Source organism: Camelus bactrianus, chromosome 1 (assembly GCF_048773025.1).
Source record: "Camelus bactrianus isolate YW-2024 breed Bactrian camel chromosome 1, ASM4877302v1, whole genome shotgun sequence".
Taxonomy (NCBI): Eukaryota; Metazoa; Chordata; class Mammalia; order Artiodactyla; family Camelidae; genus Camelus; species Camelus bactrianus.
The window spans coordinates 87,959,424-87,986,597 of NC_133539.1; the positions used below are offsets into that span (position 1 = coordinate 87,959,424).

Genomic DNA, 27,174 nt, shown 5'->3' on the forward strand with positions numbered 1-27,174 from the left:
ATATAAGAAGAAATCCCTAAAAAAGTTGAATCCTTCTATCTGAACAAAAGAAGTGACTACAAGAATCTGGCATAAGTATTCACATAATTAGAAAAAAAAAAGAACTTGCATTGACAAAACTAGCATATATGTTTTTGATCGAATTGACAAGGTAAGATTTTCTTTGGTCCCAATATATTAATTTAAATAATAACAATAGTACTTACAAAATATAAAAATAAAGAAGATAAAACTAGAAAAGATTTATCTGCTCAAAATTCTCCTGCTTTCATAAGCCAGAAACCTGGAAATCAGCCTTGACTTTTCCCTGTCTGCCAGCTTCCTAATTCATGACTGAACTTGTCCATTTTGTCTTCTATATCTCTCTTGAATTCATGCACAGATTTCCCACTCTTAATAGTATTTCTCTGTCTTGTCTACCATAATCTCTTACCTGCTTCACAGCTCACACAAATAACTTGTCTCCCCGGATTCCAAATTTTTCTCCTTGTATTTCATTTCCCATACCACTAATATTCTTAAAAATATATTCAGTCCTCTCCATCCACTTAAGATGTATAAAGCAGTGAAGAACGTTACTTCCACAGTAACAGGGAGAAAAATTGGATAAATAACAAGATTATAACTTTTTATTGCATTGGTCAGAGAACTGAGATCATAAGGCAGCTAAGAAACTGGAATTTCAAGGGGAAAGAACCCTGTAAGGAGAAATATGACAGTGAGGAGAGTCAACGCACAAGAGCGTAAGAAGAAATGGAACAATTTGGTACAGATCAAAGATGGATTAGATTGTCAGTCTAGAATTCCCTGGAGCCCCAGACACAAGGAGGGATTTGCACATTTGTAAGATCTTTTCTATGGACCTCAACTGGGTGCTTAGAACAAAGATTAGGGGCTAGAAAAAAAGACCAGAGAGGCCACACTGGTGATGCAGGCATGTAGGAGATGAGGCAAATTTCCAGGGGAGGGACAGCAGACCTACTGCTCTCTTCTTCCTATAACTAAACTGATTTTCCAATCCTGTTAGACTTCTTTCAATTACTTGCATGTCTTTTGTCATCTCTTACTTTAAGGCTTCTGCAGATGCCATTTCCTCTGCCTAGTCAATTCCTACCCATTCATTCTCCTGGATAACTTGCTTGCTAATTCTTTAAATACATTCTTAAGTTTGATGTCATTTTCCCTTAGTAAGTTTTCATTACCTGATTCCATCATTCCTGCTTAAAGATTTAATTTTGTGCCTTGGATGCTTCATCAATCATACTACATGGCTACACTTTTGCACATTTGCTCTTATTGACTGTTTCTTTCAAACTCTAAGCTTCTTGAGAACAGGGAGCACCTCCATTGTGCACGAATTTATATTTCTAGTACCTAGCACAGAAAAAAAAACTGTTCAATACAGACTACTGATAAAAAAATCTATACAGTTTTTGTGGATAAATTACATGCGCATACTTCAATGGAACATACTTTGTATTCTTGCTGAATCTTATTTCTAGTCATCATGATTTTCTTTTCTACATTACTTCTGGGCTTTTGCAGATTTTTAGTTCACACTCTGCCAAACAAGTGCATTCTGTAATAAAAATGCTGTATTTTAAAAATAAACAGCCCAGTAATAACTCCTCTGAAGACTTTAATTGGCAACCTAAATATCATGCAAATATAAAGCTTGATTATCAACATTGGTACCCTTGCTTCCCATTAAGACTTTTCATTCACAATGTAACTTACATTGGAGGAGACTAGCCAACAGTAGAAGATATATATTTGATTATATCTGTGAGCAGAAACTCAAATTGTTGAAGGAATGCAAAGCATTATAAATTGGGAGAAGAAATTAACTACCAACTTGAGGAACTGAAGTAGCGAAATTTCATTTACCAACAGAGTTTTATTATAGTTAGTGAACTATATCTATAAAATAAAATTGATTATTTCAATAAGAGCTCTCTCAAAAAGCACAAACATAGCCCACTTGCACTGCTTTTTCAAAGACACAACAGACTCTTGGGATTGGAGCCTCAAAAGGAAACAGCTATGTATTTTTATACTTTTATCATGAAATGTAACCCATTTTAAGAGAAAATTACAAAATTATGTATAAATTTGATATATTTTGATATATAATTGCTTATAATTTCCATACAAAAGTACTAGTGAAAAATTTTAAATGTCTTTTTCTACATCTGCTCAAAGTTAAATCAATAAAATAAAAAATATTTTCGCTCCTTAACTGTACTAGTTTAATTATCACTGTTAATCGTAATCTCTCCACAATGTTTCTCGTCCTGTTGTTATAGCACAATTTGATTGAAAAATGGAAACAGAATATATCTACAATTCTAAGTACCTTTTGCAGTAACCCTTTGATCATCCTCGGGGGATATCGTTATGCTGGTTACAAAAATCACTATTTAGAGGCTCTGAGCGTTCTAGCATTAAAATAATCATTTAGGGCATAGTTCTAAGTTAGAAGAATCTTTCTTATTACTCAAATAACCTTTCCTTTCCTACTTTTCTAGTTACTTACCAGAAGCCCTACTGATACCAAAAATTAAAGAGACTACCGACATCTAAAGTGAAAGCTTAACTTGTTTCATGATATTAGATCAATCTTCCAATTCATTGCAATCTACACTTCCTAATTACATGTTACTTTTAATATCACTGATTGACAGAATTTTTCAGTATTTCATTTGTAACTAAGTTGATGTAAATGTTGCCATAGCCAAGACTGTTCATGGCAAAAGAGCAGCTAGTTGATACAAAATTGGTCTTCTTAATATGTCTTTATAATCTTCTCACTATTCTTCAATTTCTGCCTTATAATTGCTTTTTATTTTATTACTATGTCATTTCACGTTTAGATTATAGCTTTGAGCTTGAAAGCATTTTAGAATTGCCATTTACTAAGCTTCAACTTATACTTTAACCATTGCACAATATTATTTCCTTTAAAAGAATGTTTAGTTTCCTACCTGTCAAGTTAATTATAAATAGAGAACAATTTTCAAGACAAAAGGTCTTATAGCCTTTTTTTAAGGGAAACAACAATTGTGTTTTTTAAAAAATGAACCAGAGTGCTGGTCATATTAACTGCAAATAAAACTATCAACATTTCTGAAACTAATATAAGTGTGGAGAAACTCAGCCTTCTGAAATAGCCTGTTCCTCAAATTATCTTAAGGTATTTGACAATAAATGTAAAGTTTAATGTCTTGATAGCATTATTTTTCTTCAAAGTAAAGAAGATAAACAGTAACAAAGTGATATTATTATTGTTGGTTGAATATAATAAAACACTAATTTAAAGGGAAAACAATGATAAAATTAGACCAGTTTTATAAAATATATTCAACTTTTATATAATAATAATGTAATGTTCTTATGACAATGATTTGTCTTTTAGTCTGGCTCTGTGCTATCCTTTATTGTTCTCTGAAACTTGAATATAGGCTTGTCTTTGACAGTTATAAGGAAATGTCTCAAGATTGCTGTTTTTTAAGATGTTTTCCAAAATGTTCCTAGTTAAAACAAAAGGACAACCAAAAATATAGGAGAAATGACAGCTTGATGTTCTATGTATATCACTTCTTCAAATCATCAATGACAGAATGAATCAGTTTATTTACTAATGCAGAGCATCCCTTTCCAAACTTCAAGGTCAAGTATATTTTTGTAAACCAAAAATGTTTCCTATGCTGCATCACTTTGAATAAGTAGCAATAAAATCTGCAAGAAAAGAATGAGTTTTCTCTTGCACTTTGAGAAATTGATCAGCTAAAAAGAAAATGTCAATGTAGACAAAATGCTGATGTTAAATAGGGCAAAGGAAAAGTTGCAAAAGCAACTCTAATTTGTTAACCCCAGAAATCTGCATGATTGAGATTTGTTATACAAAAGAATCTTAGGCATCCCATAATGGCATTTATATACTTTGGGAACCAACACATTTAAGAGCAAAATGAATTGTTTTTTTAAAAGAATTTTACATTATTATATCTTTATATTATTGGAAGGTATAAATAAGAATGAAGCACTTAGGAGTTTCTGAAATTCTTCTTTAAATAGAATCCATGATTATCCTTTTCTGTCTCCTTATTGCCCCTCAGTCCTAACTTCCTGGGACTTTTAAATAACTGTATTGTTAAAGGTAAATAGGAGATTCCTTCAGAGCAAGTATTTATTTCTGGATCCAGAGTTTTTTGTTTTGTTTTGTTTTGGGTTTTTATGGCCAAATGAGTTTCATGTAATTTATTCCAACCGTTTCATCATAGTTATTAACTCTCTCTCTCTCTTTTTTTCAAAGTGATAACCTTCTCAAGATTGCTCCTCCTCTTGTTTGAATCCATTAAGTTCATTGAGGATTGGTTCCTTCAGTTGCACTGACTTTCCTCATTAAAGAGAATGAGATTAAACCTGGTGGATCTATTCTGACATTGGCCAGTTCAATGTAGATTTCTTAACTGGTCTGTATGATCTGTGGCTTATTTTGGGGAAGCCAATTGTTTACTCTTGTCTATTCTAGGGGCCAGAGAACACATGTATTTAATGATACTATGGGATTATAAGACCTTTGTGAAATATTTTACACTGTTTTCTCTTAATTTTGATGCATTTGCTCATCTTCTTTATAATATAAATTACATTGTACTCATATAAGGGCTATAAATGACTTCAGGTAACAGAGTTCTGACAGGTTAAAGACTCCTCCAAATTTCAACTTTGCAGGGTAACACTATTATTTTATCATTTTTGATGAATAAATAACATTCAAAGTGCTCAAATTATGTCAATAATTGGAAAAGGGGAAAAACAAAAAAATGAGATATTTGTATTGTAAATGTTAAAATTTTTAATATTGTTATAAACATAAGTATTCTTATTTTCTGAGTGGTCTTTCAATATCACTATTGAAATTAATATTTTTAATTCTTTGTTAAGGAAAGTACATATATAAATTTGAAAGTGTTAATTCAATAATCATTTACTTATTAACTATTCTGTATCAGGAACTACATATAATAGTATTATATAAGCCACAAAAATATATAAAAGAGCAAACATAATGGTTATCTGGTATACTGAATAACTTCTATTAATTATTTTTAGAAGTTTCTCCTTAGATTGCACATTTGAGATTTTATTCCTTTAAAAAGTCCTAATTCAGAGATAATTAATTTTAACAGTACTCTTTTAAGCAATAACCAGACATTTTGTCTCTTTATATGAAAGTAGTTCTTCAACATTTAGAAAATCATTATCTAAAAGTATCAAGACTTCTTAAAGGCATTATATATAACTGGAAATAGACATATAAAGAAAATGAAATTATACACACTGAAGTGAATTTCTCAAATTTTAAATAATTTTCAGATACCAATGACAGATTAAAAGTGACAGCAAATTCCACTTTTGCAAATAAATTTCAAATTCTGAACTTAAACCATTTGTTATACATATTTAAGTGTATGAAGTTTGGTGGTGAGAAATTTATCTTTCTTACAACAGTAATCAAAATAATTTAAAAGATAAATATAAATAATACAATTTATTTTTGTTATAATAATATTGTAATATCATAATTAAAATATATAGGGCAGTGATGTAGTTTCAAGAGTAAATCAGATGGTACCATTAAAACCTGCTTGTTTTAATGGGGTTGTTCTGCGTGTTCCAACCAGTAAAAACACGTATTCTTACTCCAAACAACATTTTTGCAAAAAACTTTTTTAATACAATGGATAAAATAGTTGGTTTTTTTCAATGGTTTATAATATAAGTAGAATTTGTGGCAAATTACTCATAGGTGACAGCCTAATGTTCATTGTTATCCATATTCCTTGATTTTGTTGAGAGCATCAGTGTATCAAGCTCTAGAAAATGTATAAAGATTGTTTTAAGACATTCCCAATCCTACTTCCTGCTTCTTCAGAACTCTTTGCGGTTGGGGTGCCCATGGGCCTCAGTTTTAGGCAATGAGACTAAAGCAGAAGCCTGTCAAGTGATTTCTAGGAATGTTTTTGCTTTTCTGCTCTGGCACTGACTTTTCCTGCCATTCCTAGAGGTGTAGCAGCCATCTTGAGGACCAGGACCAAAATGCCAGCATATTATGACAATGGAATAGAAAGCCAGAAGGATGAAACCTTAAGCTACTAACCAACCTCCCTCTAGTTTTCTCACTATAAGAAATAAATAAATGCTAGATTTCTAAGACATAATTTCAGCTGTGGTCCCTGCTACCTGTAAGTAGATGTAATTTTTAGAATATATGAAAGATTGATTGAATGAATGAATTGATATTACACAAAAGTCAATAAGCCTGCAATCATAAAAGATAAAATCAGTAAGAATAGGCATTTCAAGAGTGTTTTTACATGAGTCAATAAAATACATGGTCCAAAATAAAAGCTTCATTAAACTGTTGTCTCCTCTGGCTTGATTAAATTCATGATTTGCTTTAACTTGGAACAGATACAGCCTTTAAATAAATTTCAGAGTCCCTTTCATTAAATTCTCTATGATAATGGCAATCTTGTATCCTCAAATAAATCAATTTACCTACACCCTCCCCCCCAAAAAAATGCTGAAAAGAACAGAGAAGTAAATATTAAGAAAATAAAACCCTTTCAACGCTCTGAACCTTTATTTCATCATATGGTACTTTCCCTCTAACTGTCATAAGCTATGAGACTCCACAATCCACCTCCAACCCCAACCTCATCCCCATTCCCACTAGTGTCTGCCATTCAAATTAACCCCTTTTGCTTTTTTTTTAGGTTCTATTACATGCTCAAAATTATCTTACTACTGTTTTCTCTCCTCTCACTCTCTCTTTTTGTGGCTTACTGGTTTGTCTGCCCTCCTCACAAATGAAATATAAGCTACAGCAGGGCATAATTGAGTCCTTATGAAAATTTAATCTAAAGAATTAGAAAAGTTCCTAAAATATTGGAGACAATAAATAAGTGATAAATGAATTAAGAAATAAAGGAAGAGAGAATAATGATGAATAAACACAGCCCTTGCAATATCTAAGTATCTAGTACATAACAGGCATCAATGAATATTAAATAATTTTAAGAAAACATTTATATACTCTTGCTGTCCAAGTGCCACATACTGATTTTCAGCTCAATGCAGGTTTTCTACAGAATCATTAGAGTTTGTATTATAAACCAGCAGCTAATTTATTAGGATAACCACAATAATATTTTCTTATTTCTAATTTTAAAATCATAGGAGCAAAGAATCAGTGAAGTTGTTGCTCATTACTGATAGGATAAAGTCTTATTTTGAATTAGTAACAATACTACTCTAATGAAAAAAATACAAGGTATTTTTAACTTCTCCCAATTCTAAACCATCTTCAGAATTGTGCCATCAATTACCAGTTTGTAATTGTAGATGTAACAACATTCTAAAACAAGGAATAGAAAAGAGAACCTCATGAAATAGGTTTTAAATTAAGAGTCTTGTAGTTTCATTTTTTAATCATTTTTCTATGTATGAAAATATAAAAGTGGGATAAAAATTCAAACAAGAAAGATTATACAATGAAAAGTGTCTTTCTCCCACTTCAGAATATGTTCCTACCTGAGTGAGGCAATAGTCATCAACATCAATGTGTTTGGGGAAAAAAAAAAAAAAAACCAAAACTAAATACATGCCCCATGAAAGAAATGATTGATAAGCTAGATTTAATTAAAAATACATACTTCCGCAAAAAAACAATATTGAGAGAATTAAAAGACAAGACACAGACTGGGAGAAAATATTTGCAAAAGACACATCAGACAAAAGACTATTACCCAAAATATATAAAGAACTCTTACAACTCAACAATAAGAAATCAGACAACCCAATTAAATAATAGGCCAAAGACCTTAACAGACATCTCACCTAAGAAGATATACAGATGGCAAGTAAACATGTGAACAGATGCTCCACATCATATCTCACCAGGGAAATGCGTATTAAAACAACAATGAGATACTACTGCATATCTATTAGAATGACAAAATCCAGAGTACTGATAACGAAAGATGTGGAGCAGTAAGAATTCTCATTCATTGCTGGTGAGAATGCAAAATGGTACAGCCATTTGGAAGATGGTTTGGCTGTTTCTTATAAAACCATACATATTGTTACCATATGATCCAGCTATCATGCTCCTTGAAATTCACCCAAAGGAACAGAAAACTTATGTCCACACAGAAACCTGCACATGGATGTTTGTAGCAGTTTTACTCATAATTATTAAAATTTGGAAGCAACCAAGATATCTCTAAGAGGGTGATAGAAAAACTGTAGTGCATCCAAACAACGGAATAATTTCAGTGCTAAAAAGTAATGCACTCTCAGGCCATGCAAAAACATGGAGAAACCTTAAATGTATATTACTAAGTAAAAGATGACAATCTGAAAATGCTACATAATATATGATTCCAACATACGACATTCTGGAAAAGGCAAAACAATGGAGAGAATAGAAAGATCAGTGGTTGTCAGGGCTTGGGGTGAAGGGGTATGGATGAATAGGCAGAAGTACAGAAGACTTGGGGGGCAATGAAAATACTCTGTATAATATTACAGTGATGCATGTGTGTCATTATACACTTGTCCAAACCTGTAAAATGTACCACACCAATAGTGAATCCTAATGTAAACTATGGACTTTTGGTAATTATGATGTTATTGTAGATGTATTTATCCTTGGTTAAAAAAAGAAAAGTACCATTCTGTTGAGTGATGCTGATAATGTGAGAGGCTATGCAAGTTTGGGGCAGGGAATATATTGAAAATCCCCCTGCTTTCCTCGCCATTTTGTTGTGAACATAAAACTGCTCTAAAAAATAAAGTCTTAAAAAGGAAGAACCAGAAAAGGAAGGCAAAAGGAGAAGCCAGAGAGATTGGGGCATGAGAAACATTCAATACACTGTTGCTGGCTTTCAAGATGGAGGGGTTCAATTTTAAGGACTAAGAGCCAAGAAAAATGAAAAGATTCTTGATCAAACCCAGCAAGGAAACAGTCTCACAACTACAAACAACTTAATCGACTAATAAACTAAATGAGTTGAGAAGTGAATTCTTTTTTACAGCCACCAGAAAAAAGCCCAGCCTAGTCAACATTTAGGCTTCATGAGACCCCCAAATAGAAAATTCAGTTACACCACTCCAAACCTGTAACTTATAAAACTGTGAGAAAATAAATGGGTATTGATTATCAGCCACCAAATTTGTGGAATTCATCATTTAGTAATATAAAACTCACACACAGTTCTTATATATTAGTATGAAACTAATATACACACATACAATATACATATAAGTGATCCTTCCAATATGCTGATTTAACATTTCCTTGACCTGCTTTCTTTCACTTATCTTGATTTCCACTTCACCTTAGCCACTCATACTCAAGGTCATACCCTATACATTGTCATACAATAATCCCACTCTTCAAACCTGACCTATTAGTTAACCAGCTTATTATCTCTAATACCTTGACTAGAACAATCATTTGTATCTGGCCAGCAATCTATTGATATTAACATCCTCCTTTTCCTCTTACATTTACGGCTGGCCTTCAGTATCCACAGGGGACTGGTTCCAAGACCCACCAACATCTGTAGATGCTAAAGTTTCATTGTCAGCCTTCAGTTTCCAAGGTTTGCATCCACAGACTGAACCAACTACAGATCCTGTAGTAACTGAAGTATGTGCTTATTGAAAAAAATCTGTGCATAAGTGGACCCATGCAGTTCAAACCTGTGCTATTCAAGGTCAAGGATGCTTTCCTTCTAAAACCTTATGTTTCTTGAGGAAGCGTTATAATCACTCCTTAAAATCCATCTTCAAACTCAGTTTCTCCTCTTCTGCTTCTTTGTACTCATTTAAAAATGAACCATAGGCTAAATACAACTCTTCACCTAGGTGTGGCTGTGCCCAGGCATCTGAGCACAGTTGGAGGAAGACATCACAGTAATGTTGTTTGTAGCCCCAGCTCACTTGCCTCAAGTAGACCCTCCATGTTATCTGTAATCCTATTGTATTTCTTACTCTGGCTACTCTCAGTTTCAAACTCTCCTAGACTAATGGTTTCCTTTTTTTTACAATTCTAAATAAAATTTTAAAAAATACTATGTCCAACTGATATTTTTAAGATTGCATCTAAAACTTTTCATCACAATTTTAAATATGTTTATATCTTATTAACAGGAAAGTAAAATATTAAATAATTTATAAGATAAATCAGGAATGTCATTACTTGGAATAAGCATTGCATATATTTTTATAATAGGTGCTAAATATCTTGTTGAATAAAGCACAAAGCCCTGAGAAATATCCTATGTGTTCACTAGGCATTCAAAGATTCTTCGTAATGTATGAAACTCCATCATTGTGTCAGGTTGATGCTAAGCAGGAAGTCAAGAAAGCAAATGGTTTCTCTACCCTCTCCAGGCTTCCAAAATATGGAGATATGAACTAGAATCTTACCTTGAGGAAGTGCTGCGCTCTGATATTAATCATGGTGCCAATGAAAAGTCCACAGTTCAGCAGTGAGAGCACTTCGTTCCTGCAATGGAAGTAAGTGGTAATGAGTGCCCTGTAATGGAGGCAGCAACAACAGCATCTTAACTCATTGCTTATTGGCTGCAAACACTGTTCTGGCTCATGTTCATTATCTATACTGGGTCCCCCAGCATACCCACAGGTTCTTTAAGTTACCTTATATCTTTCCAATCAATTCCGTTACCTGTGATCAAGAATATGAACTATAAAATAGGTATGAAGTGTTGTGGATGCTACATTCATGACAGCTCACAGTTGAGAGACAGTGAGAGAGAAAGTGAGAAAGAGAGACAGAAATAGAGAAACACATACACATAGAGAAAAAGAAAGTGAGGGAGAGAAACAGAGAGAAGGGAGAAATGAGGAAGAGGAGCACAAAAACTACATGTTTCTGCTTCTAAATCCAAAGAAATAATCCCTGCAGTGGGAAACACCCACCAGAGCTAAGAAGTAGTGGCATTTCATCGGCACTTTTTAAGAACAAGGAAGAGCAATATAGGAAAAGTAAGTAACACTGGTGCATTTCTGAAAAATTCATAAAATAACACATTTGAGAAATAATCAGTTATCAAAAAGCCTGAATGGGTTAAATTCCTCTATTAAAATGCAACTATTCATTTACTAAATCAAAGAGAGAGAGAGCATTAAAGATTACAAGGATACCAGGAAAACAGAACATTCAAAGCAAAGAGATAGTCTAAGAATACAGAGTGCTTTTACAGACTACATTCTTGGATTTATAAGCAATCAAACTTTAATACTTAGAAATGTATACTTTTCCTAAATAACTCCTGGATTAAAATTAAAATGAAATTTCTAACTATACACAAAGTGATTAAAAGCAGATTAGATCACACCCAAATCTATGTTATACAGCAAAAGCTCTAAGGAAAACCTATCAGCATGAATGCTGTAATTATTTAAAGTGTAAAAAGATGAAAGGATTGGGGGAAGGGGGAGAGAGAAGGAGGGAGGAAGGAAGGAAGATAATTATCTTCACTTAATCTAAATGGGATAAGAAAAAATTACACCCTGAAAAGAAGATTGAAATAACAATTTTTAAACAAATTGAGAATTTTTTAAAAGAGAAAAAGAGAAAAATAACAACAAAAAAAGAGAAAACATTACTAAAACCTAAGGTTGGGTTTTTAAAAGTAAATAAATAAAATGGATAACTTCTGAAAAGACTGATTAATGAATGATAAAACAGAGAATGAAAATTGTGTATTAAAAATAAAATAATATTATGACCGAATTCAATACACAACTCAAAGAAAACATCTTTGAAATACTAAAAGAAATTGCTTATCTTCTAACAAAATTTATGGAAATCATGTTTTTTTTAAGATGAAAGAAAAATCCTCAACAAAGACATGACCATCCAGGCTACTGGAGAATAAATTCCAGGGGCGCTACCTTGTGCAAGTGTGTGTGTGGAGGAGGAAGGGCAGGGTGGCCCAAGCCCTGCCTCATCTAACATGACATCCACACTGAGGACCAGAGAGGCAACTCTGTGGACCCTATGGCTCATAAGAACACAGAATGTAAACACCTCTGGGGGTGATGAGAAATCACTGAAGACTTCTGAGTAGTAAGCACCACATTCAAAGTGCATGCTCCATCTCTCTGGGTTGATGACAGTAACAATGTGGGATGGAGAGAAAAGAGCTACAGGGTACAAAGTAGGGGCACCGTGGCTGGGGAGACGTGATAAAGCTTGAGGCAGGGCACTCTGAAAATAGACAGAGATGGAGAGTCAGGGACAAATAGGACAAAAGTTTTGAAGGTAGAATTGACAGCACTTGGTGACAGATTGGAAGGTGTAATTAAGGGACACAAAGGCTTCTAGAATTGGGCTCTAGTTTTAGGTCATGTGCAGCTGGAAGGCATGCAAAATGAGGAGAATAGAAAAAAAGAATAGGGTTACAGCAGGTCGAGGGAAGAGCCTGAGAAATGAACAAAGGGACAAAACCCATTTCTCTAGTGTTCTGTTGCTGGAAATTAAAGGATGCCTTTCTGAGCCATTAGGTCTTGTAGTGAGTGCTTGCTACAGTGAAGTAGCTCCCAGGACAGACACACAAACGCAAACTGAAGAAATGGGATTTATCTATGCAAAATATTTCAAAGCAAAATGGTTTAAAATTTCTAATTTTTGCTATGAAAAGTAGAAGCTTATATTTATTAGAACCAAGTTTACCTAAAAGCTACAGAAAACCAAAAATAAGCAATGGCTTAAGCAATATAGAAATTCATTTACTTTTTATATAACCAGAGCACTCTTAATCTGGTTTAGCCATTCCACAATCATCCAGGACACAGCTTCTGTCTTGTTTCATTAACTTTGACAGCTTTCACTTCATGGTCCAAACTAGCTACTCTATATCCAGGCAACAGGAAGACATGTCTCTATTCTTTAAGTATACCTTTCAAAATTTAACTCAAACAATTTCCCTTAAATCTCATTATATGTCATGGACACTTGATCTTGCTTCTCTAAAAAGGAGTCAGGGTAATTTAGCTTTTATTTTGGGCAGCCAATGTGCCTCTCTAAAATTGGAAGGTCCTAACACTATAGAAGAAATGGAGATTGGATTTTGGTGGACAACCACACAATTCAATTCTATTTCTAATTGAAATAAGAAAAAATTTGTATTCTAATATGCGGATATACCATGTCATGCTCTGTTAGTGAGAGAGAAACTCCTCAGTAATGTTACATTTGCATGAAAACATTTAGATCTAGATTTCCTGAGTTGATCAATTCACTTTATTCCTGTAATGCCTAGTATTGGTTTTTAACCTTTATGACTCCCTATTTAATCAGACACTGCTACAGAAGCTCACACTTTTGGATTTCCTTGGCATCTTTTTAGTTTTTATCTATTAATAGTAAGTAGATGTATCAAAGCCTTGTATTGCCGGTTGTGTGGTACTGCAAATCTGAGCAAAGAAATTGAATGACACTCATCCAGGTTCTAAGAATATAGGCAGAAAATCTGTAACCAAAAACATGGCAGGGAAATAAAAGAGAACTTTGAAGGCCAAGGGCATAAAGGCAAGAAAGAGAAAATAAATCAAGCGGAAGAGGAAAAGAAAAATAAAAAAGGAGTTTTCTCTGAGAGGAAGAAAAACATAAGAAATAACATGTTGGAAAAGTCAGAAAACATGAGAATGAGCCCCTAAACCCAAATGATATCATTAAAGTAGCATTTTAATTGCACAAATCTGTTCTAATCACAACAGTATTAGTAGTATTATGTACTGTACAAGCATAAGTCTAGAAATACCCCTAGAGATAGTAAGTAAGGCTATATCTAAAAATGTCATGGCTAAATATTCTGTCAATCACTTACATCAATTGATTTGCTTTATTACCCAATTTAGTCAAAACAGCTCAAGCACAGAAAGAAAAATGTCATATGATATCATTTATATGTGGAATCTAAAAAAAAGGACACAAATGAACTTATCTGCAAAACAGAAACAGACTCACAGACATAGAGACCAAACATGATTACCAGAGGGCAGACGGGGTGGGAAGGGATAAATTGGGAATTCAAAATTTGCACCTCCTGGGGAGTGATGGAAAAGTTAGCTATCTTGATTGTGGTGGTGGTTTCATGGGTATATACATCTATCAAAATTCATCAAGTTGTACATCTGAAATATATGTAGTTTACTGTATGAAAACCATACCATAATAAAGGTGTTAAAAAAAAAAAATGAAAGGAAATTGGAGGATCAGAGAGGTTAGTAATAGGTCCGAGGCTACACAGCTAATATGTAAGGCAGTAGGGTTTGGAATGTAGTTCTCTGACTCCTAGTCTAGGGTTCATTTCACTGAATCATAGAGTTGTCTGTGGATGAAATAGAAAGTCCAGGCTTCTTTGAGTTGGTGAAACTTTCTAGAATGTTTTGTTCAGTGGTAGGTGGTGAACTGGAAGATGTTCAGACTGGGGTGACTGGGATATAGCCCTTCATATCAGAGAATTAAAAGTTTTAAAAAATGGAAATCTCAAAAAAAAAAAAATGTTACCCGTTTCTTTGTTTTCTATTAAGGATTTCCATAGTAGTTTTTAAGAGTTCTCAGTCTATTAAGGAAAATTACCCTGTATCTGTCATATGAATTACAAACTTTCTGAACACAGGGGAAAAAAAACAAAAAAAGAAAAACAGTTCAAGCAGATTGATTACATACAAAGATCTGAATACTTCGATTGATACCTTCCTTCACCTAGTGTGAAGTAAGGAGGAAAGATACTAAGATTTGCTCTCTTATTTTTGGTTCCTCCAACTTTCTTGTTTGTAAATACATTTTTATTCTAAGTGCATGAAATTTAAAAAGAACATTGCCTAATGTATCCTAGCTTCTTATAGAACTAAGCAAAGAAATGATGCATTATCACCTACATTTACTTTGGCGATATTTAGTATCAGTTTAATTAGATTTTCCTCATGTAAGAATGAGTGAAATATAACACAAGAAGTATTTATTTCCAGAGAAACATAATACATCTGAATTGTTTTCAACATCTAAAAGTTGCAATTCAGGAAGAAGTCTCTTGCATAGACACATTAATTACAATTCCTTCTTTTGAAAAGAAAATTATAAATAAGACTAGAAATAACATTTAATTAAACTCAGAGATTTTCTGCAATAAAATTTCTAAGAAGAAGAAAACGTCATCTGGACACACATTGTTAAAAACAGCTGCAGAAATGGCTTCAACAAGGAAGTTACTTGACTGGAAAATATACATATATATATATATATATTTCATCTTGGGAGATATATATTTATATCTCCCAAGATGAAATAAGACAGGACCAGGGTAAGAACAATAAAAGAGTTGAGGTCAATAGACCCTACCTCCTATTTTGTATATAGTATACAGTTCCTAAATTCAGGATCTCCACACTTCCCTCATGTAACTTTATCACTTTTTGATACTGATGAGAATCTCTTTGACCTTTGAGAAATCTTGCATTTTCTACACTGATACTGTGAGAAATGTTTATAGAACTGCAGATGCCAACGATTCCAACACTAAGAGCTAAGCAACTCCTAAAGTTGTATTTTAGAAATACTTTGGCATTTCATAGCTACAAAAAAAAAAAAAAAAAGAAAGTCAGAACAACATGTACATCCAAAAAGATGATACAGGGCAGAGAAACAGAGTACATTTTCATGCTAGAGAAGTAGACATAATAAAATGTAAGGTATTCATTTTAAAAGCTGAGATTAAGGTGAGGATAGAAAGTTTATATTATGTTGAAATAGCCCATAAGAAATAAAACCTTTTAATACCTGTAATCTTAATTTAAGTGTCAGTTAAAAAAAAAAAAGATGATCTATTTTTCACTAGACATATGTAAGTATTTACTTTGGATGGCCTCAGGCCCTAGGTGTCTTTGTTTTCTGGGTCTTTAAAAATATCCTCTTTATTTTGTTCTGAAGTAAGTCCTAAGGGTTGATTAATAGTAATAAAAATAAATTATTCTCAACAAACCATGTTTGTAAGTGATGTATAATAAAAACTTACATATTGGGAGGTAATGAAGAATCACAGCTCAATAGTTTAAATAAGCCATAAAAGGCTCACATTCACATTTTGATTAATTATTGGAAAAGATAATTTACTAACATTTCTCTTGGCACAAAATTACTCCCTGATTTTGAAGATGTTTGTGCTATAATGCAGATTACCCAAGAATCTTTACATTCATGGATTTGACATTTGTAATTTCAGCAATTCCCAAGGGATACAGTGATCCGTGACCTATAGTAATTTTAAATTTTGCTGAAGTGCCAATTTATATGTGTTAATTGTGAGCAGAAATGGCACTAGAACGAGAAGAGTTCCAGGTCAAAGTTATAAATGAGGAACAACAAAATCTTTTCAGAATCACTTAATTTTATCTTTTTGTTTCACCTTAAGGGAACAGTTCGGCAATGATTTTTGTCGTATTACTTTACTTTACCAATTATCTATGCAGCTATATCATCTACACTAATGTTTATCCTTCTTTGATTCATGACTTAAGTAAACAGTTCCATGCATATGGCCAGCAAACTGTGTATTTTACATTATTAACATTTCAATATCAAGTCATGCCTAATTCAGGAAATTCCTTAACATGGGATATTCCAAATAGTGTTTCCCTTAAAAGTTAGGGCTAAAAAATAAATTCACATTTGCTTGCATATTTTATATAAACTACACATATAAATTAAGCAGTAGAACATTTATCTGTTTTGTAATTAAATAAAATGCTCCATTACACTAGAAAAACAATTATTGAGGCCATTTATGGATTTCACATACCCAGGAGACTTAGCAGTCTCCAAATTCAATAAAATGCAATGCCTGTAGCAGACTGCCTGGGTTTGAATTCTGGCTCCTCCACTTACCCTTGTGGCTTTAGGTAAGTCACTTAACCTCTCTGTGCCTATTCCTTATAAACAGTTATGACCTCATATGTTTCTGTTGTGAGAATTTAATCAGGTAATGTTAGCAGAAGTACTTGGCGTGTACTAAGGGCTCAGTAAATTTTAGCTTTGCTGATGCTGACTCTGTTTAGAGGGCTCTAATTTGTTAGAGGGGGTTAATTAGGTTCTTAGTGGACTTAATTTATAGACTATATCTCAGCATAGTGTTAGCTTTTTTTTTTCTCAGTTACTTTATAATCTCATTCAACCAACTGACAGGCATTTATTTTCCCTTTCCTATAGATGAGGCAAATAAGAAAATTGTTTTAGAGACAGTTTTCGCTAGAAACAGGGGAAAGAAACATAGACAGATAGGAGAGAGAGAGAGGCTGAAATAGACAGTGATAGATGATAGAACATAAGATAGGTAGGTCTATTAGTAGGTAAGTAGATAGGTAGATAAAATGGATGGATGGACGGACGGATGGACCAACAGACAGATGGAAAGAAGGAGAACGAGAGATGATACATAAATTATATAGTTTGTGTTAACATTACAGTTAAGAGGTGGCTGCCAATTTTGTAGAGAAAGGGCTCTGAGAATAAAGAATAGGCTATTTTAATAAAAATAATATTGATATATTTAAATTTTGCCCCCAAAGTTAAATGCTTAATGTGGAAACTTGTCCTGTATAACCAGGAGAAAAGAATATACAGTTTACAGCCTATTTCAGTTTCTAATTTATACAACATTACACTATGATATTAGTTACATAATTATATTGGCTGTGCACATAGAAATGTAAATAGATACGATTCACTACACTATTCCCTCAACTACAGAAAGTGAAATTCAGTGTGGGGGGATCTCTCTCCTCATCCCTCCCTCCCTTCCTCTCTCTTCCTTCCTTTATTCATTTATTACTTCTCTGTACAACTTCCACTGAGTAGGAGCCCACCGGCATCTGAAAAATAGTTTAAACTCATAGTCACTCAGAATGTGACACTGTTTCAGCTATTCCTAGGACTCTGTACTTTTTGAAAAGATTATAAATAGTGTTATTTCTAACTTTAAAACATTCCATAGGAATCAAAATACTAAAAATATAAAGTGTAGTCTTGAATGACTTGTAACTTTGTGTAAAAGATAAAAACAAAAAACAAAATACTAACTCCTTCAGAATCTGAAAGATGGTAAGTGTTATAAAATATTTCAGAAAGTATTTACTTTCTTAACCCTAAAAGCTCCATTTTCTCCCTTTATAATTTCTTTGTAAATTGCGGGTAGTCTGAATAGTAAGATAAAATCAGTTGCTTCAAGTTTGTTCCCAGGACAGTCTGTTTGCAGTTCTATAACAGCACTTACTACATTTTATAATTGCCAATGTGCCTTTTCATCTCCCTCATCATCAGGTCATCCAGTGCTTAAAAGACACAGACTGTGTCTTATTCATGTCTATGACTCCCAGGCTCAGTCTTCCATTTCCCACATAATATGTGCTCAATAAATGAATGAAGAGGGATTAGTACGGCATATGGGTAGATATCACCAGTCTTCAATCATAAAGATATTAATTACAATTATAGAATTTTCTTGAAAAATATCCAGAAGACAAGATGTTTTGACTGACAAGACAAAATATTTAATATTGGAACTAGTTTATACAAAAGGATTATGCAAAATAATCAGCTTACTTTCAAGTAATGAAGATAAGACACAAACCTGCAACTTTGGCCTACAGTTCCAATGCATATGAAAACATCAGCCCCACAGAACATGCTCATTGCTAGAACATCTACCAAATCAGGAAAAACAACTCTTTGGCCATTCATTCACATATTTGTTTATAACTTTCTTCATGAGTGATAACTAGTGTGTCAAATACATATAGTGTCCAAAATCTCCCAAAATGTATTTTATAGTCAACAACATGAACATCTTCAAAAAATACAGTTAAAGAGGCTACATATGTACGTAAGATGCAATGAGGTCACAATGGAGAGAATTATCAGTTTCACCTGTGACCAAAGGGGTTAGAAACTGTAGCATTAAAATAATTGTGGCAATGTTTGGAACATAAACTCCAGGACATTTTGAATGTACAAAGTATCTGTTCCATCAGAGTGACTAAGCTTCAAATATAAGTGACCAAAGTGAAAGTGAGTTCTGCCTACCAAGATGACAAAGTATCGCTAGAATCTGAAGGCAAAATAAGAAACCTACTACCAAAATCTTGCACCTGTACACCAAACTCTGAGCTTCATGTTGTTCTCCACGGGCCTATGAACACACTTAATACTTCCCAAACAACTCTAAGAACACCATGAGTTACAAAATCTTTGAGTCAGAACTGAGGTTTGTAGTGATCAATTTTCCAGAATAGTTTATTTACTAAATACCCATCAGTGGTGTGTTAGAGTCACTTGATTGTTAATATTTCAGGAATTTCATGCACTTTTGCTAAATTAAATAAAGTATAAATACACAAAACTCATCACTTCCTGATAATTGCCCCGTATTTTGTTATCCATCTATGCTCTTGAGCTTATTTCTACTATTGTATGTGTAGGGTGGCAATACTACGTAACATTGTGCTACTTCACATCTTTTTCCAACTCCATGTTCAGTAACCACGTTGCTATGAAATTGGTCACCATGGAAGTCACAACACCATGAAAACTGCCAAATGCTACAAGTCAGGGCTCAATTTACTGTTTTGCTTATGGTCTAGACTTAAGAAAGTAATGGAGAAACATTAACAATATAGATTAAACTTAAAAGTCTGCAAGCTTACATTCACATTGTGAACAGCACAAACATTCAAGGAATTATCTTTGCAATATTCTAAAACTATCTATTTCAGCAAAGAAGTTGCTCAAGTCACTGAAGAACTATGAAGTTCCAGCATATATTTTCATTATTTCACTTTAGTCTTAATTGTCAATGTAAGTAAAAATATCAACCGATATTCATGTTAAGATTATACTCATTTGGCATTTACAACCAAAGTTTAGCGACATAGAGTCCAGCAAAAAGCAATGAAAGCATTCTCAAAGAATCAATTGCATATTAGAATTTACAACAAAGAATATGGTGAGTTTATATTTGTAAATTGTGAGCTACATACCCTTATACCTCGGAAATCTATGTATATTTATTTAAACTTGCATATGTACATTCTGTCTATTTTCTTAAGTTATCGAAATTCATGAGAGAATTAACTTAAGCCTAAAAATGCATGTACTTAGTTATTGTACAGAGTTAGCTGAAGTGGGTGGAATTCTTCATAATTAAGTTAGTTCTATAAGGTTTATAAAACCTTACCCAGTTCCAATCTTTATCCTGTCCTTCTTTTATGTGTTCAATTTGTACTTCTTTTTTCTGTCGTGCTTATGACAATTGCTATTGCTTTGTATAATTTTTAGTTTAATTTATGTCTTCCTATATTCACAAACATAAACCATCTGGAATAGGTCCGTGTCCATCTTGTTCCCTGCCAAATACACAGGGGCTGTCCAGCACAGTCCTCGTAATTGGCTATGGTGGGAGTATTTACACCATGATTCATTGAAAATTCCCATTAGGTATTTGCCTTATAAACAAATAAGTGAATGACCAGAAATTGAGCCATGGATACTGACAGAAGCATTCAGAAAAAGTTTAAATTTGTCAATATTATTCTACAGAAGAACAAATAAATCACTTTTTTAGCTGATAACTCCTTCATAACATTTAAACATATAAAACTTCAAGGGAAATTTTGTTCCCTCTTTTTCTCTTCACCCCTTCATAAAGCTTTACCTGAACTGGATAAATGCTAAGGAGAAACTGAGAGTGAGAGAGAGAGAGAGAGAGAGAGAGAGAGAGAGAGGCATTTGGAATGCAGAAAATTAAAAATGCTATGCAATTTAATTTGTAAGTCACCAATGCTGGAAAAAAAAACAAAAAATGAGTGCTTCTCTCCATTCTCTTCTATCTAAATTTTCCCCTCTGCATATATAAATCAACAGCTTTGTTATGAGGGAAAAAAGGAAGGGGGGATTTTTATGTTTCTTTCAGTTACAGAACAATTAAATTGTTGCTTAGAGCTATCTCCCTGATGATTTTATGTCATGGGTCTGAGGAAGTTCTGGCTTAGACAAAAGCTCAAAAACCAATGAGATTTTTGTTTCTTTCTCAAAGCATTCAATCAATCAATGCTGGGCAGTACTGAACTTAATAATTCCCTTTTCAAGTGAGGATAAAAATTCTAAATCACTTGTGTTCTTACAAATTGACAGGCTTTTAAAAAATGTTTTAAACATTGTAACAAATGCATTTAAACTAGCAGCAAAAGAAAAAAGAAAAATATCTAATAAAAATATGAGTAGGTAGTGAAATACTGAAATGATCATGTTTATAGATAAATGTAACAAGCAGATATAATTTGATTTCTTCATTTTTTAAAAACCCTCAAATATATACCAATTAAATCCTCAATGCATTAACTTTATACTTGAATTTGAATTGCCTTTGATTTAAAAATACTAACAACAGTAAAAGGAAGAGATCTTTAAATAGATGAATAAAAACCATTATGTCAAATTAAAGTAATATGATTTTTACATCAGATTTTCAAAGGGACCCCTGGTTATTTTATCAAGAGACATGTTTTATTCTGTGTAAACTGTTCATTATTTGAAAAACAAAAGAGATGCACATAGTTTCTTTAAAGTAATGTTTTTAATAAAAATTGCCAACCACAATCAGAGATGTCACCAAGGGAATATCATTATATCTTAAAGCATTCTTCCATAAATCAGAATGTAAGCATTAAGATGACAAAGTCCTTAAACAAGTGTAAAGTGGAAGTCACTTAATTTACCAAATTTGTAACTACTTATTGGACCTTAAGGTTGTTCTTTCCCAGACCCCATTCTGTAGGACCACAGCATTCTAATTACTGAATTGATAAAAATGAAAATAGTGAATTCACAACCTCCTGTATGAGAGCCAACAGAGGGGAAGATTCCTTAACAGTGAAAAACCTTCTAGAAATACATATAACTGTAATAAAAATGAGGCAAGGGAGACTTTATCCGTGAGCTATTTTGAGAGGAAAGGTAGGATTTCCTTCTGCACTGGCTTCATACATCCATGCAAGCCTCATATCACCACTCTATTCAAAACAAACAAGCAAAAAATGAAATTTGTCTACTTTGTAATTACATGTCTGTGAGTTCTAAATTTTTTGTTTTTCCTTTCCAAAAGTTCCCTGTCACAACGTCAACTCTCTCTGGAATGACCATTATCCCAATATTCTACCCCTCATAGCCAATCATGCCTGCCATAGCTTTGTAAACTCAGCTCCCTCCTGGAGGAACCACAGCTAAATGATCACTGTTGACCTATTTGTGATTCATGTCTTAATGCATTTTCGGTTAGCAAATTAGCATTAAGAATCAACATTTTGTGCAGTTAATATGGAAAGCAGTATGGAGATTCCTCAAAACACTAAAAATTGAGTTATCTTATGATCCAGCAATCCCACTCCTGGGCATGTATCCAGAGGGAACTCTAATTTGAAAAGATACATGGACCCCAATGTTCATAGCAGCACTATTTACAATAGCCAAGACATGGAAACAACCTAAATGTCCTTCGACAGATGACTGGATAAAGAAGATGCAGGGTGTGTGTATGTGTGTATGTGTGTGTGTGCATACACACACACACACACACACACACATATATATATAATGGAATATATATATATATATAAAATAGGCTACTACTCAGATATAAAAAAGAATAAAATAATGTCATTTGCAGCAACATGGATGGACTATGAGATTGTCATACTAAGTGAAGTAAGCCAGAAAGAAAAGAAAAATACCACATGATATCACTTATATGTGGAACCTAAAAATAAATGACAGAAATGAATGTATTTACAAAAAGAACAGATGCACAGACAAAGAAAATAAATGTATGGTTACCAGGGGAAAAAGGGGTAGAGTATAGGGATAAATTGGGAGTTCAGGATTTACAGATACTAACTACTGTATATAAAATAGATAAAAACAAGGTCCTACTGGATAGCACACAGAACTATATTTAGTACCTTGTAATAACCTATAATGAAAAAGAATACAAAAAAGAATATATACATATGTACAACTGAATCATTATGCTGTACACCAGAAATTAACCCACACTGTAAATTGACTATACTTCAATAAGAAAAAATAAATATTTTAGTCCACAGAAGTGAGATGAGAAATGTGAGAGACAAAGGAAGCAAGAACTCACTGAGTGCCAGACTACTTTCTACTATGAACTTCTACAAACTCAATGATTGGACTACGGCCCTTGACCCAGTGAGACACTTGAAGTGAGCATTTATCACCAGATGCTCTGAGTATGAAATCTTCCACCTCACATATATGCAAAAAAGGACATGTTGCTAGGATTAAAATATGTATACAGTATGGACAGGGCTCAAGCATAAGTCACAGATGGGAAGATGGGTGACCCATAAATGATGTCTTCTTGATGTGTTAGTATGTCTCAACCCACACCTAAAAAAGAATTTCCTTTAGCTTTTTTCACCTTCGATTTGTAACTCCACATTTTGAAACAGCTACTGAATTTAAGGGTATTAGAATTAATGAGGTTATAAGCAGTCAACACTTGGCCTTTTTGTGAAATACAAAGATGTTTATACTGTGAAAGTAATGGACTGTGGTTGAACTAGCCAGACCACCCAATTCATCTCATTAAGAAGCACACACTGGAAAGTAGACAGGAAGTGTAATTGAAAATAGAAAATAATGTGTCTGTCCCTCAAGCTACTATTACCTGCAATACTGTCTTTTCATGGTTCTCAACATTTTAGGATGGATAGTTTATGTTTTAAAAATAAAGCAGTAGTCTCTTTCTCAGTTTTTGCTGAATTAGCCTTATCTCATCCACACAGACACATTAAAAAAATAATGGCAAAGAAAGTGTTATTCAGTGAGCCGAGGTAAACAGAGCAGTCGATTGTTCCACCATTTTGTGGTGAGACATAGGTGTTTAGGGAGAGATGTTAATTCTAGGAAAAGCTGACTTGGCCAAAATGAAACACAGCATTAGTAAAATACAGAAGCAAATGTGGTCAACCGCCCACTACCGCAGAGTTTTTCACACATTCTTTGACGACTTAGTTCAGTTAAATTCATGATCCATAAAGCACAGAGCAGTAAAATTCATTTCCTGTTCTTGTGTTGAATAAAAGTATTGCTAATCATGCTTGAAAAATCATTGCCTCTGTGAAGACATGGTAATTCTAGTTAGAAGACTACATAACTATACATATTTTTTCCATTTTGATAAGCCATTGACAGAAACAGCATTTTAAATCTTCTTTTAAAATTCCTCAAAATAACTTAAAACAGGATTTTGGTCACCAGTGCCCCTACTCTGATCAAATGCCAAAAGTCGACTCATCTACAAAATTCCTCTTTTCACTTATTTTGTTTTCTAAGAATACCATGATCCATCCATGGAACATGGGAAAATGCTAATTTTGGATTAGTCTTAGGATGTTTAATATTCTTCTCTACAAGTTTATATAAAAGTAATTGAACTTTAAAATAAACTGTTAACATATACTACAAGGCACTTACATGCATTATAGTAAGTAAGTCATTATAGAGTTTTATTTTTCCTAGTTCATCTCCTCCCATACATGTTTAAATTCCTGTGTGGATCATGAAAACAAATTGTAAACACACAATTGTTTATCATTAAGTATTAGGACTTCATTTTTTTAATTAAACTTTCTCAGATAGCTTTATCTTATCTTAAAAAGCTATCACTGGAGTGTGAGCAAACATACCAATATAGTAAAATGTTGGGAGACATTCCTAAATACATTTACCACCACCTATAAAATTTTGAAAATTCATTTGGGGGATAATTGATGTGAAGACTTTAAATGGAAATGTGAGAGAAAAAAAATTTATTAAATTCTGTCCAGTTCAATGCAACTCCTCCAAAAATTAATATTTAATATTCAAATAATTGTTTATGAATATTCATATTATTCTACACTTGATATCTAGTGTGGCTCCTAATATGTAACGGACTAAATTCAGTGGAATTTCAAGTATACAACACAACTAAAAACAAGTTACTGAACAACTCATCGCAAAGACTAGAAGGCACAGGCCAAGGGAACGTGGGCGGTCACAGATTTGCCCATAAGCACGATTCACAAAGGCAAAGGTAGGTCTTCCTGTAGGGGGAGCTGCTGAGCAAAGAGCACCATTTCTAACTCCAAGCTTTCTTTGATGGAGATAACAATGCAATTGGACATTACTGAGCACCAACTATTTGCTCAATGCTGATCAAAATATTTATTGACTCCATGATGCCTCCCAGCAACCCTATGCTAGGTGTTAATATGATACTTCTTTTATAAATGAGAAAAGAGAGAGTAGATCATTCATCTCAGAGCTAGTAAAATTGGTCAGTCAAGTGAAAGAGACAGGATGGAGGGAGAGGATCCCAGGTTCGTCCAGGCAGTGGATACTAATGGAATGTACATGCGTCTGAGTTTGTCTGGTGAACTGGTAGGTTGGGTCACAGATTCTATCTGCATGAGAAGTGAAAATCATCTTGGACTATTCTTAAAGAAGTAAGGGCCCAGGTGTGACCAGCTTAAGCTAGGAGCAAAGTCTTTAGCATTAGGAGGTAAGGGAGAGACCATTCTGATCATCTCAAGTAATTTGTCATTCAGATTTATCTCCTGATCCAGCCCCAATGAACAAGGAAACCAGTAGACAGAGGTTACAGCTGCAATGAAAACTGACAAGAGTTGTTTCACTAGAAACTCTGTAAGGGACACTGCAGGAGAGGACAGTGCCCCAAAAATATGTGATGCAGTAATACAAGGAAGGAGATTTAGTCATTTAACTTTGGAAATAGCACTTCTCTAAGAACTTTAAGTCTCTGAATTTTCCAAAGTCTAAATTACCTGTGTTTTTTTTACCTACTCTATCCTGAGAAAACTCTGAAGGTGCAGTTGCTAATTTTACTCAACTAAATCCCCAATTCATTACCATCATCCAAAAGAAACATGGGAACCAATTATTTAAAAATAAAATATACAAAAAGCTATGAGACCATTCCTTATACACTTACCAAACAACAGAGAAACCTGATTCCTGAGTGTTTACCCTAGATAAATGAAAATTTATGTTCAGACGAAAATATGCATGAATGCTCCAAGCAGCTGTATTAATAAACACCACACACTGGAAAAATCCACATGTCCTTCAAGGGCAAATGGAGTATACACACTGCTGTACCCATTCAGTGGACTATTATTCAGAAATTTAAAAAGAATGAATTAGTGATATACACACAATTTAAATGACTGCCAAAGGCATTATGCTGAGTGGAAAAAAAAAAAGCAGTCTCAAAAGGTTAGATACTATATAATTCTATTTCTCTGACATCCTTCAAATACCATTCTTATGAAGAAGAGATCAGCAGTTGTCAAGGGTTATGGGGAGGAGAGAGTGATTATAAAGGATAGCACAAGAGAATTTTTGCATGGATAGAATAGTTCAGTACCCTGATTGCAGCGACGGTTACACAAATGTAAACATGTTTAAATTTATAAAACTGCACATCAAAGGAAAAATGGTCAATTTTACTAAATGATATATTTAAAATTATAACTAAGCAAACAAAAATACTTACCAATGACCTTAGCATATAGGCTGTGTTGTCAATAAAATTATCTACTTTTAGATAAGAATTTCTTAAAAGCCCTAAGAGAATTGGAGAGAAATAATTGCAAGCTGCACATTTCAGCATCAGCTCTCAGCTATGAGTCAATCTCATATTAAGAACACAACAGGAAAACAGATGTAATTGCAAAAGTTCTCTTAAGAGCAAACACCTCCTGTTTTAGTTCAGCTCAGGAAATCATGTCTTGAGCTCTTCCTGCACGCTTAAGCCCTGGGTGGCACCAGAGATGCCAAACAAAAGAAAAAGTGGGAGTATTCACTTAAATACACTAGTGTAGTGGACATTTCACTAAATGGGTCACCTCAGTTGGATTCCTGGGAAAACACATAATTCGACAGATTTAGTACCTACAGCTTTTCTGTAAATATTTCGTATTGCT

General features: G+C 33.5%; 1 long non-coding RNA gene across 1 annotated transcript in view; it reads right to left on the reverse strand.

Moving 5' to 3' along the window:
• Positions 1-26,871, reverse strand: part of LOC123615977 (uncharacterized) — a 257,366-nt gene extending 230,495 nt beyond the window's left edge. Inside the window, exons 1-2 of the long non-coding RNA XR_006723833.2 lie at positions 26,745-26,871; positions 10,507-10,585 (exon numbers count right to left, since the gene is read on the reverse strand). This is a non-coding gene — a long non-coding RNA (uncharacterized LOC123615977). The remainder of the gene's footprint in view (positions 1-10,506; positions 10,586-26,744) is intronic.
• Between the last annotated feature and the right edge of the window lie 303 nt (positions 26,872-27,174).